This window comes from Elgaria multicarinata, chromosome 1 (genome assembly GCF_023053635.1).
Source record: "Elgaria multicarinata webbii isolate HBS135686 ecotype San Diego chromosome 1, rElgMul1.1.pri, whole genome shotgun sequence".
Taxonomy (NCBI): Eukaryota; Metazoa; Chordata; class Lepidosauria; order Squamata; family Anguidae; genus Elgaria; species Elgaria multicarinata.
This window is the reverse complement of record NC_086171.1, coordinates 139,295,984-139,308,391: the sequence shown is the minus strand read 5'-3', so window position 1 is coordinate 139,308,391 and position 12,408 is coordinate 139,295,984.

Sequence of the window (12,408 nt, the reverse complement as noted above, 5' to 3'; positions counted from 1 at the left end):
ATGACACCCTCTCTTAACCTCAAGCAAATCAAGGAATGCTGTTCCCTGCAGACATGCCAGAAAACCTGGAAGGCCAAAGCAACTGCTGCTGCTTACTCAAGATCCGTTGCCACAGATCACTTAGGACAGCTTCAGTTCACACATATCTTTACGGGTATATACAACACATTTTATATAAGCATCCTCAGAACTGAACCATGTTCATGCTGCAGTCGTTTCTTGATGCCTTTACTATACAGGTGCACATTGCCTGCATCTATACCTGTACACGATGAAGCTGAAATCTTAGCATGCTTCCAGATGGAGGGCTCCCAGCACTGTCAATCAAAATGTATTATTCACCTATTTTGTTTCTGGTAAGAAAGAGGTGCAATTGCCCTATCTCAAACACAGTACTTGATGGAGCGTCCAGACGTGTTCCATTTGTATCCCATGTTTTCCCACTGCTTCCATCTTTTTTCTTTCTAGAAAAAGTATGTTAAAGAGGAGAAGACAAAATAAGTACACAATGCCCTTTGATTGATAGTAATAGGAATCCTCTGTCTGTACGTACTCAAAAAATTAAAGAAATGGTGGGAAAACATTACAAATGGAAGATGATGTCATCGGGACACACATGCTTCCATAGAATTCCATGAATGATGCAGAAGGATGGCAGGACAAAAGACTAATCTGGAAGCACCCTTACACAAATTTACTTCCAAGAAAACATGCATAGGATTACACTGCATTTGAAGCAGTGTAATCCTATACACTCTTTAAAATAGGTGGGCAACTTGTGGTCTTGCAAATGTTTTGGCTTAAAACTCCTGTCTTCCCTGACTATTGGCTTTACTGGTAGGGCTGATGGGAGTTCATTTATTCATTTACAACATTTGTATCCCACTCCACATCTAGGTAGATTCTGGAGCATGAACAACAAGATTCCCTCCCTCCTGAACTCCTGTTCCTTGTGTGTCATGTCTTTATTAGACTGTAAGCCTGAGAGCAGGGATTGTCTTTTTTGCTAAGTGTAAGCCGCTCTGAGAGCCTTTTTTGGCTGAGGAGCGGGGTATAAATATGATAAATAAATAAATAAAAAATAAATAAAAATGAACAAAAGATAAAAAGAACAAAACATTATTAAAATTATTATTTTTAAAATAGAGTGCCAATAAAACTGAGGCTAGTCAACCAAGGAAAGCTTCCTGGAAAAGAGCTGTTTTCAGGAGGTGCTGAAAACAATGCAGTGTTGGCACCTGCTTGGTCTCCAGAGGCAGGGAGTTTCAAAGGAAGGGAGCCACCATACTGAAGGCTCTTCTCCAGGTGAACTCCAGTTGGGCCATAGGTCCATGTGGAACCATCAGGAGCGTGCCCTCTGATGACCTCAGTGATCAGGCAGGTGCTCCCTTAGGTATCCTGGTCCCAAGTTGTTTCGGGCTTTGTACACTAGTACTAGTACCTTAAACTGACCTGTAGCAATGCATGCTGACAACGACTGAGCTGCTGTGTTCTGCACTAGCCCCACATAGAATGCATTGCAGTAATCCAGCCTTGGGGTGTCACAAGTTGCTCTGTGGATAAATCAATATGTTTGCAGCACATTAATTTATTTACAGCAGTACTAATATCTACGCAATATGAGAAAAAAGCAACATAAAAAGCTACAACAGCCAACAGACAATATTGAAATAAGTGAAAAACCACTAACCAAAATCATGAGCAGATAAAAAAGACATCATAATAGTCCCATAACAATTTCATTAAAATAAGTGAAGACCAACATTAACTGGATAGTCTGCTTCTAATGACTTCTGTCATTCCTTCATTTATAACATAATATATTCAACCGATTTCTAAATACTTTTAATTAAATGGGTTGTGTACACAAGATGCACCTATGAGCTCTCTCACAGTTAGAGTCTGAAAACTTACGAATGTTGAACATTTTGTTCAAACCTAATTCATACAAATATATTGAATATTTTTGGAGCTAGGGACCCAATATATAGGGGGTTCAAAAGAAACCTGTACATTCATATTAAGACTTACGCAGTAATTTTTAAAACAACATAGCTGTAAAATACAATAGTCAACACAAGAACATAAGAAGAGTCCTGCTGGGTCAGACCAAGGGTCCATCTAGTCCACGATTCTGTTCACATAGTGGCCAACCAGCTGCTCACAGGAAGCCTTTAAGCAGGATATTTAAGCACTCTCCTGCCCATGTTCCAGCAACCCAGAGGACCTTTTCTTCTGCCACCCCAGACTGCGGAACGGCCTGCTGGAGTAGATTCGTCAACTTAACACTCTCTCTGAGTTTAAGACAGCTATAAAGACTAGTCTCTTCCAGAAGGCCTACCCAGATGAATTTTAAACCCAGGAATTTTAAGATGTCCTGATTGTTAACATTTTATCGGTTTTATGTGATCTTTTAATCAAGTTTTATGCATTTTATTTATATTGTATTGTTTTACTTAATGATGTTCCCTGCTTCAATCCAAAGGGAGAGGTGGATAAGAAATAAATTGTTGTTGTTGTTGTTGTTATTTGGTGTACATAGGCATTAGAGATTTGTGTGGTTCAAACAGAGAAAGCATTAATTTAAGAGGATTCAGCATGACAAAGGTTGTGAAGTCCTGCTTTGAGGGAATCAGGTTCTCCAAGCTATTTCTATACACCCTATCTTGTAATCAAACAAAGGAATTCTGAGAATAAAGTCCTCCAATTGAAATAGTGGAGATACAAAATAGACAGACACCATTTAATCCAGCCTTCCCCAACCTGGTGCTCTTCAGCTGTTTTGGATTTGAACTTCCATCACTTCTAGCCTGCATGGCCAATAGTAAGGAATCCTTTAAAACTACAATAAAGGAACTATTTAACACAACAGAAAATATGGTGCCATTTTTTCAACAGTAAAAAAAAAGTTAGAATCTAGGTAAAATTATAAGTATTAACATTTTGGAGGCTTTACAGTATTTATTTTTTCAAAGTTTTAAGAAACTTATTATAATGAAAACATCAGCAAAATGAAAACAATTATGGCCTTATATAAAGAAAAAAGGTTTTTTTTAAAAAAAAATGTTTGACTGATATCTAATGCAAAATACAAATTATCAAAAGTCTGAAAAGCAGTGAAGAATTATAGAGATCTTTTAGGTATTTATTGTTCAAGAAAGGTGTCGACAAATCCACTCACGAGAGCCAAGTGCACCTGGCAAGCAGGAAGCCTACTACTGAACATATCCTTTCCCTGATCTTTTATATCCAGTTTGGAGAAGGTAAAAAATAGCAGGACTCTCTTCCTAGCAACACTAAAGTGAGAGTCCCCTGCTGTTCATTTCCTTCATCATATGGCATAATCTGCCTTCTAATCTGTGGGTCCTGAGTTTTAAAAAATACTAGAAAAAGAAGGTGCATTATCTGTGTTTAGAGAATACTTACAATACAAGATTGGTGCTTTCATTTCACAATGAAAAAATGCTCAGTAAAGAATCCCTTACCATACCACACCCAGTGGGGTTTTTTTTTGCACGTGATCCTACCTTTACACAAACATATTCAAGCAAAGATTAATGCCATTTTTGTATGTGACATATCTATTTTCCCCATGAAATTTTATTTTATTTCAAAATAAAGGTAACAAAAAGAAAAAATCACTAAAGAAACAAAGAAATGCACTAATTATCTGTCTTAGTATATAACTGATATGCTTATGGTACATCTACAGTAAAATAGCCTAAGTTAGGAGCTCAATACTCAATGAAAGAGTAAAATTACAATTTATACAACATAAAGAGTACTGTATATCTGAATGTATGTTATTTGTGTGTATGTGTATATTAGAAAAAATATAGGCAACTGTACTGGGTTGGAATTTGAAGTTTGAAGAGTTTCAACATAGGAAATAAATAGAAAACATGGTGCCATAATATCTTTCTTAAAGTTAAGATTCCTTGCTTGCTGCACTTGCTAAGTAAGTTGATATATAGGCTGAGTTCGCATAATACAACAATCCACCCTGGAGAATAAGCCATGCAGTGTGGGTTGTCTGCAGAACAATAGGCTGTATATAGGCTGATTTGGCAGCCTTTGATAGGTGATAGGTGAGGGAACACCACACATGATCTTGACCCCTTCTCCCCACCTGTCAATTGCCAACAGCTGTCAAATCAGCCTAAATACAGTCTCGTCAGTTACCTTGTATGTTTGACAGTTGAAACATACAAAGCAGCAGACCAGGCCAATAACAGCCATTTTTCACCTAACTCTTCAGAATGTGAGCTTGTCAGAGCCAGCACTTGTCAAGGAGAAGAGATGGAACATTCTGAAATTTAGTGCCCTAATTCACGTCCAATTTGAGATGGTGTGTGGTGAGAGAGTGCGATTAATAGAGTCATGGAGAGTTTTGAACATTGTGAAGTGGTCAGGACGCGCTTGCTTTGTGATATCCTAGTTTATGTGAGTCATGTTGTAAGCTGGGCACATGGGTGAAGCAAAGATGTGACTGGTTAACACTACAATTCAAATCTGTATGGCATCACTCAGCAAGTTAATTGGTTGTACAGATTAGCCCTGAATTACAGGCAATTTGCCGTAATTCTGGCCATCAGACTGAAGGAAATAGATATTTAAAGGCAAGGCATGTCATTTGGAAAGGGTGCGGGGTGTGTGTGTGTGTGAAGAAAATAGGAAAGGACGAGCAAACAAGAAATAGCAGACATTCTGCATCTTGGAGTGATCACTCAGTAAACTAGTCCAAACATGAACACATAGACATGTAGTACAGTCCCCATGGTCTGTACTACACGTCTGTGTTTGAACTATGCACATGGATTGCTTGCCTGGAAAATGTTTTGCTATTGCGATTTGTTGATTTTATTGTATTGCATTATTGTATTGATGTTTTAAATTGTACATTACTTTGAGGGCTCTGGGAGCAGAAAAGCAATCTGTAAATACATTTATCTAATAACTAAAGAATAAATTAAAGGAGAGGTCCGCCTGGCGCCTACACTGTACTGCTTTCGTCGCCAGCTGAAGACCTTTTTATTCACTCAGTATTTTAACACTTAATTTTAACTTAAATTTAAATTTTACTGTTTTAACTCTGTATTTTAATCTTATATCAACTTTGCTGTGTGGTTTTATCCTGGTTGCGCTTTTTATACTGTATTTCGTAATTGTGTTTTAACCTGTTGGGTGTTTTATTGTGGTTTTAATTTTGTGAACCGCCCAGAGAGCTTCGGCTATTGGGCGGTATAAAAATGTAATAAATAAATAAATAAATAAATAAATAAATAAACAAACATTTCAAGGAGAAGGCTTGCCTAGATGCTTGATTTCCCTCACAGACAGAAGGGGCCTAAAGTTGTCACATTACATCCATTCATGGAACTACCTTAAAAAACTAGGGTGGCCACTTATGAATCACCAAAAAAGCTACTACTGTGACAACATTTTTGTCATTTGGTATTGCTATGTTGTTGTTGTTGAACAACTTTAAAGAAAATCCCAAAACTGGTCCCCAGAGTAAAACTCATTTGAACAAAACAGAGTGATTGGGCTTCCCAAGGTGGCGCAACCCCTCAAATAATGTTGCGTAGGTACCCAATCATAATTTATTAGTTTGGGAGCAGGGAGGCATATTTTTCTGACATTTTCACATTTCTGATTATTCAGTCCACAGTCTAACAGTGCTCAATGCCATTTTCCTCTCTTTTGTTTGGGTTGTTTCAGTTGGACCCAAGATGGTTTGTTGTCTAAACAAGAGGTAGGCAATATGCTACCCGTTGGCACCAGCCCACCAAGGTGTGCTACTCCTTCCACTGTTTGTTTAAGTTAATGTATTTTGTTACCAGCAGCTGGAATCACTTTAAAGCAAAGTGTGTATGTGAATGGATGGAGGATAGATGGGGCATGGCGTGAGAGCACATCAATGCATGGTGAACCAGGATGAGAGAGAAAAGAGATGGGGGAATGAGATAGCAGGCAGACAGTGGGGACAGAGAAAAAGAGTTTTCCATCTGTGAAACAAGTTTCTGTTGATGCTGTAAACTATGGCCCCAAGCGGGTAGTTTAGTGTATTGGGGCTCAGACCCCACATTTGCCTTGTACTCAGTCTTTTGGGCAGGCTACTTGTCCTTTGTAACGAGCCATGCCTCCCATGGCATCCAGGATGTGGTGGTGCCCAGGATGGTTTCTCAGATTGCCAAATATACCCACAGGCCTAAAAGGTTGCCTGCCAATGGTCTAAACCCTATAAAAACCGTGGTCTCCATCCCCTCAGTGTTCCAGTACCCACACTGGCCCCACTTTGCTGAAATCACTCCTTTGGTTCCTGCCCACCCCCATCTGCAAGGTACCACACTGCTCCTGGTGTGTGGCAAGCTCTGCAGTTGCTTCTGTGGCAGTGGCTGGAGCCAGGGTGGCTCCTGCTTGGAAAATAGAAAAAAATATCTTTGTCTTATATGAACTAATTTAATCCCTACTAGAATTTGGGGACATGTTTTACTAAGAGTCCTGCAAAAATCTGGTTCCCCATGTTTGATCATGTGTACCCTTTGATTCCTGTTATATAAAACTAGCTTCCCTGTTCTGGAAACAACCTGTCTCTGTGTGTGTGTGTACTCATTGAAACAAATGTTCCTAAACATGGTACAAACAACATCATAAGATTCATTATGGCAGGGATGCAGGTTGTCCCCCACTCCCATAGGCTGGACGCCACCAGGGGGCATAGCCCCATGCCCTGATATCATTCCCTTTCCCCCCTTCATGCTAGAAATAGACATGGAATGGTGCTTCTGGCCAGTATGGCGAAAGAGACCCTACTGGAGTTAGCAGCAGAGGTCGGTGTTAGCAGAGGAGACTTGGATGTCAGGAGTGGGTCTGGCATCTTGGCAGAGGCCTCTCTAGAGGCTATGGGAATGGAGGAATAGCATGAAGGTGAGGAGAGGGACCAGAACTTCAGGGAGACAGAGCGAGAGAAGAAGAATCTGTCCAGACGCTGGCTAATCAGCATTCCACAGACTAAGAGAGCTGGAGAATTCAAGTCAACCTCACTATTTTGTGGCATATTAGTTAATCCTAATAAATTATTACCCTACTGTGTCTTTTAATTACCCACCCACCCCCATGGATTGACAATGTTCTCTATGGCTTTTCTATGTCTTGGGTATACATCTGTTCTCTTTCAAAACTGCAGAGTTGACTCACCATGTGGCTGCAGTCAGATTATACTTCTTCAAAGAGTGGAAGATGATATGAAAGAGGCATCATTGCCCATGGTATATTCCCTCATCCTGCTGCCTGTAATCCTTGATCAAAGGAGTTTTGCAGAACTTTCCCGGTGCTTCAAAAACCTGCAAAGCCTGTTTCATCAAAGAACAACAGCAGGGCAAAAGAAATGAATATGTACAATTGCAGGTGACAAAGCTTTTATCATACCACCTTTGTCAGCTGTCTCTGACAAACCAATTGTTAGTCTTAATCTGGAAATATTGCTATGGTAGATCCTTCCTCCTCCTGATCCCTGTGTTTTTGTCTCTTCCACAAGACCTCTCTCTCTCTCTCTCTCTTTGTATCCTGGTACCTCCAAGAAGCTCCTTCAAACAGCTGTCACTGTCTGTCCATTTAGTGCCAACTCACCCACTGCCTACTAGGTCAGGTCATTGGTTGCATCAGCTCAGGTTACTGCCTAATTTTATAAAAATAAATAATTTTTGCTCCCCATCACTGGCAGGAGTTGTGATTAGAAAATAATTTGGGATAGTGCCTGAAATGAACTGAGCCATGTTTTCCAAAATTCTTTAACTTCAAAACATCTTACATTTGCTTTTTTTAAATACCAGTCATCGCAATGGCTTCGTTGGAACACCGTTGCACATATTGACTTACATTTGTATACTGTACAATAAGAACCTAAGAAGTGCCCTGATGCTGGATCAGACCAAGGGTCCATCTAGTCCACCACTCTGTTCACACTGTGGCCAACCTGCCATTGGCCAGGGACCAACAAGCAGCACATGGTGCAACAACAGCCTCCCACCCATGTTTCCCAGCAACTGGTGGACACAGGCTTACTGCCTCAGATACTGGAGATAGCACGCTCCAACAGAACACTCATTTTACTGACAGGCAGACCAAGTTACCCTAATCACCTCTAATTCTTCCTGGTCTTTCCAAAACAAATGGAATGTCACCATGAAGAAACTCAATGTCGGGCCTTCTCTGTAGCGGCACCATCTGGAAAAACCCTCCCTTGTGCAGTTCGGGAGGTGGAAAATGCCACATGCTTTAAATCCCTCCTGAAAACACATCCTTTCACATAGGCTTTCCCTGGGCTGTAATTGCTGATGGGTTTAGTTTGGTTTTATGTGGTATTTTTAAACTTTTAAAGCTTTATATTATGTTTTGATCTGTTGTATTTCATGGTTTTAATTGCAAACTACTCAGAGAGCCTCAGCTATTGGGCAGTATAAAAATATAATAAATAAATCTCTCTAAAACTTATTCCCTAAATTTCCCCCTTGAAATAAACTGGTCACTTTGAAATTATTTCCTTCCAAGCACACAAACAAAAACCATTGTACCCCTCTACTCACATACAGAAACCCACAGTAGAAAACACAGAAAAAAGCACTCTGTCTCTTTCAGGATCATTCCCCCTCAAAATACCTGTATAATCTCCTCTACTGGATCATATCTAAACTCTTTATTTCTATTATACACACAAACAACACACACACATATGTAAGCTCCGTCCATTCATTCACAGACACACAACCACACACACCATTCATCCATCATACAATCACACACATCTCTGCCCAGTCCTCCCCAGCTGCTTCTTGCTATTTTTCCAACCACCTCCCACACCCCTCTGTGCCACCAGTCCACTCCATTCCCTGGTTCTAAAGTCTGGCCTCAGTTCTCCGGTTCCTCTACCAATATTCTGAGAGCATTACTTTCGGGGGGGATCTACACTATTGCTTTTAAAGCACTTTAAAGCACTTTGAAAACGTTTTGAAAACTGTATATGCAGTGTGTCCTGGGCTCCAACAGTTGTCAAAACTGTTATAAAGCACTTTAAAGCGCTTTAAAGCTGTAGTGTAGATCCCCCCTAGGTTTCATTGTAACTCAGAGACTTGACTGCAACAAGTGCAAGACAATACAGATGCAAAAGAGGCCTTGGTTGCCAAAGGGTTGTCTATATGTCTTCTAAGCCCTGCGGTGGCTGTGAATCGGCACCACCTTGGTTATATGATGCAGCCACTGATTTGCAGCCACTGTGGAGCATTCCTGTGAAACTGCGTATTTAAAATGTCAGGCATTTACCCTGACTTTTACCGCTGAGAGCGAGGTCACCACAACCTTTGTGCCATCTGACCTCGCTCCAGCATTGACATGGGGCATTCCAGGGTGGATGGTAACCACTGATTGGTCACCGGAAGCCAGGCAGGGGCTGGGGCTGGCGAGCTGAATGGACACCCAGATAGCCTGTGCTGCCTCCAACCGTCGGGATTATCCGCAGCAGCGAAACCACGGGGTTTAGCAGGAAAGCAGCGGCAATGCGGTGCCATCAAGGCAGGGCCCAACTTCAATCCCACTAGAAGAAAGATGGTCTCTGTGAGTTTGCCCAGTGTTCATACTTGCCATGCAAGAGCCATGTTGGCTTCTTGGCATAGCTGCCCCTATCCTACCAAAGATGCAGGGGCTTTGATTTTTTATTAGTTCAGGTTACGGTATTCAAAAGCACTCTCCCTCCTACTCTGGGCCCTGCCATTTTTTTAAGGATGTCACTTGTAAGGGGCGCAATGCATAGTATGTTTTAAAGAGACATGAGTGTACCTAAAGATTCCCAATGGGCTATAGCTCAGGGGTAGAGCCACATGCTTTACACGCAGAAAGCCTCCGGTTCAATGCCTGGCATCTCTGGATAGGGCTGGGTAGGATCTCTGCCTGAGATCTCGAGTAGACAATGCTGTCAGATTAGATGATACTAAGCTAGATAGACCAGTGGCCCAACTTATAAGGCAGCTTCATGCAAAAAAAAACAGTGATTTTAAAGTTGTAAGATGATTCATGCCATCCAAGAAACAAGGCTGGGAACAGAGCTACCACAGAGCCTTCATGCTTGTGGTCGTAGCAGTGCTTCATGTGACCTTTCATGTGACCAGTTCCATGTGCCAGGGAGATGGCAAACCAGGTCAGGGTCATGGCTCCAGTCCCAGAAGGTACAGAAAGGCAGATGGGCAGAAATAGCAGGCATGCACAACTTCACAAAGACATGTTTGCTTGATATCAAGACTAGGGCAGCTTTCTCCAACATGTTCCTTCCAGAAGTGTTGGACTACAATTCCCAGAATCCCCCAGCCAGCCACATTTGCTGGGGAATTCTGGGAACTGTAGTCTAATGCATCAGATGGGCACCAGGCTGGAGAAGGTGGACAATTACCTGGTGCTCCAAGATTCTCCCCTGTAGTAACATAGGTGGGTTACTACACAGTTTGTACAGACCAGGGAAAGACTCCATAGGCTGAATTTCTACACCTATTATAGACTTTTAAACAAACAAACACATAATAGCAACAGAGTAGGTAGTGCTGGATTACAGCTCTATAAGCTCCATCACTTTTGCCCTTGTATTATTATCCCCCTTCGTTTCCATAGCGTGTGAAGCCCTGATCACTTACACGTCTGCGCTTTTAGGGTTCATGCATCTTTACACCTCTCCTCTCCTGCGCATCTGCGAATTGCTATTGCATCCACCCACAGCTCTACTTCGTACCTCCCCCTACACTTTATTGGTTGTTGGTGGTTGGACAACTTCTCCCCCACCCCCCCTGCACTGACTGTGATGGACATGGGGCTACTAGGGTGTTGCTCTGCTTTTTCCTTGGCAGTAGCTTCTCTTGTTGCTGAACAGATTTGGGAAAAACAAGGACTTCTCTCCCCTAAGTAGTTTCATAGATATCCCCTATAAGTCATTAAGCTCCCTCCTACACATCTTTACTCGGAAGTGAGTTCCAGTTAGGAGCACTGAACACTGCCTGGGATTGGTCTGGTAGAAAATAGAAAGAAAGAAAGAAAGAAAGAAAGAAAGAAAGAAAGAAAGAAAGAAAAGGTGCGTGTGGAGAGGGAGGGAGGGAGAGAGAGAGAGAGAGAATCCCACTTCAGTAAAGTGCCCACCTGGATGGAAAGAATTTAAAGAAGAGGAAAAGAATTTAAGGGGGAGATTTTAAAAATTATAAAAAAAATAAGGGATTACCCAATCTGATTCAAATTTGGTAGGCTGAAAGCTCTCCTTAAGAGCTATCACTGTGCCAATTTGGATCTCTTTATCTTTGAAACTTACGCAAATGTAAGCATTTGTTTAATTTCCATTTTAAAAATCTCTTAAAATCAAGGGATGATCCAATTGGATTCAAATTGGGCATTCTGAAAGTGCCAATTTGGATCTCTTTATCTTTAAAAATGAGGGTGCTGCTGGCAAGGAGGGTGCATTTTCCACATTTCTTTTAACGTGAAAATGCCTACTCAGGAGTAAGAACAAAGAGTTCAAGGGGACCTCTTCTTGCTCCAGAGGGACTGCTTATAACCCACATGCAAATTTCATCCATAGATTAATTGATTAATCAACTAAAACTCCTTTTTATTGAAAAGGAGAGAGGGAAAGGGGAGGGGAGAGAAGCTACACAGCCCACTAGAGAAAAGGCACGCCCCTCTCTTTTGTCAACATTACCACCCCTTGAAAACATGCCACAGAACATCAGGTTGAAAATGATGGATGAAAATACACATTGAAGTTTGAGCAGTGTGCTTTCGCATTACCAGAAGAACCAAACTTTCCTCGTGCCAAAATACGTCACCGGGGGGTGTGGTGGGGGGAAGAACCGCAATCACAGCAAGACATGGTCAATGTCATCTGAGTTTTTTGCATGCAGTTCACCACGACAGCAGACTATAATGCTGGTGTGATGGAGCTTTAAGAGAGGTGGGTTTATATCCCGCTTTCCCACAAATTCGTTAGGTAGCTTTAAGCAAATTATTCTCTCTTCTTCATTCATTTCCATAGCTGTAAACATGGGGATGGTAGTTACTTGCAACATAATAAAGCTGAGTAAGCATCTGGCAAGGTTTAAAGAGTGTTATATGCATCATAAATAGTAGTAGTAGTAGTAGTAGTAGTAGTAGTAGTAAAGATCATAGGTTACACTTTCATTTTAGACCTTGTGATTTCCTGGATATTTTCAGAAATGTGAAGTGTTTGCTGCCTTGCCATTTACTTGTATGCTGTGTTCAGAGGGGAAGTTGCAACGAAATGCATCAAATTAGGCATAGACCCAGAAGTAGGAAAAAGCCTCAAGCCATTTTCATTACATTCCTGGCGATGTGGGGATTAACGGGCGGATAGCCAAAGTG